General features: G+C 40.0%; 1 pseudogene; it reads left to right on the top strand.

Moving 5' to 3' along the window:
- Positions 1 to 1,000: 1,000 nt before the first annotated feature.
- Positions 1,001 to 1,119, top strand: LOC111734880 (annotated as a pseudogene).
- The last annotated feature ends 349 nt before the right edge of the window (positions 1,120 to 1,468 follow it).

Below are 1,468 nucleotides of genomic sequence, written 5' to 3'. Positions count from 1 at the left end.
TGTCATGACTCCTTTAAAAATCTCTTTACTTTTGGAGATGTGTTTCCAGTTTGGGTGATCGCTAATGATGGACTTATTTTTAAGGGAAGATAAGTGGAAGGATATTATTGACTTCTTTCATATTAAGTCAAAACATTTAAAACAACTCTGAACTTAAAGAAGTAATAGAAATGAGTGTTTGAAAACAGAGGTATTTTCAGACTGAATAGTTCATGATGAGTCAAGGTTTGGGATGACAAGGAAGTGTTAGAACTGTATGATTTTAGTCTCTTTCTATGGGGCCCTGCAACTTTGTAGACAAAAGAAGAAAGAAAACAATTATGTATAAGGGGCTATGGGGACTTAAATGTGATGTAAAAGATGGATGGCCCACCCATGCTGTCACTTTCTTGCTGCCCTCTGAAGAATGAGGACTCCTTTCTGGAACCAATATGATGGGAAAAGCCTTTCCCCTCGAGTTGGCAGGATGTCCCTATACACAGGACAGAGTTTTGAATGCAACAAAAATTGCTTTCCGATGGAAAGAAGGTTAAGATTGGGGGCGAGGGTTGGGGGGTGGGTTAAGCTTATGTTTTTTTTTCTTTCTCACTGAGTCATCTGTTTCTATTTTTGATCCATTCCAAACTTGCCTTAGCTTCTTCTCAAGTCGCTGGCAAAGTGGTCGTTCTTCTTGGTTACCGGTTCCTAATTCCAGATAAGCTGGTATTCCACAGATCTAGCTTCTTGAATCTTAGTTTACACCTTTTCCTTTAATCATGGTGCCTTAGCCTTTTTCCATTATCAACTTATATTGAGCACTTGCAGTGTGTTGCATGTTTTGTTAGGCACCTAAAAATGCAATAGAGAGCAAGACACCCATGGGTACTGCCTTCCTAGAGCTTCCCACACAGGTTTTTGTGTAAATGTCAAATATACAAACTATATCTTGCATTTTAATATAAATGGAGCATTTAAATTGACACTTATCGATACTTGTAAACTACTATTTAAAAGAATACTAGTCTATGGCCATGCCACTCTGAACAAGCCCAATCCCGTCTGATCTCGGAAGCTAAGCAGTGTCAGGCCTGGTTAGTACTTGGGTGGGAGACCACCTAGGAGGACCAGGTGCTGTAGGCATAAAAAATAAATAAAAAATAAGGGATTGTAAGTTGACAAGGTCCTTGCAATCTGTGAGGTCAACCAAGGATTGCCGAAAGAAAGAGAGAGAGAGAGAGAGAGAGAGAGAGAGAAGGAGAGAAGGAGGGAAGGAGGGAAGGAGGGAAGGAGGGAGGGATGAAGGAAGGAAAGAAGGAAAGAAGGAAAAGAATAGAATACTAAATCCCAAAGTGTCTTTTGGAAAAGGAATAGGACATTTTAAAATCAGACGAGATATGTCAATCCTTGAATGCCAATGCAATGGCCGAGGACTAGGAGGGGGAAATGTAATTCAAAGCAATTTAGAAGTGTTTACTTGCAATCACTTGGG

Source organism: Pteropus vampyrus, unplaced genomic scaffold, assembly GCF_000151845.1.
Source record: "Pteropus vampyrus isolate Shadow unplaced genomic scaffold, Pvam_2.0 Scaffold8392, whole genome shotgun sequence".
Classification (NCBI taxonomy): Eukaryota; Metazoa; Chordata; class Mammalia; order Chiroptera; family Pteropodidae; genus Pteropus; species Pteropus vampyrus.
The sequence above is the reverse complement of the archived record's forward strand: the minus strand, read 5'-3'. Positions and strand labels throughout refer to the sequence as shown.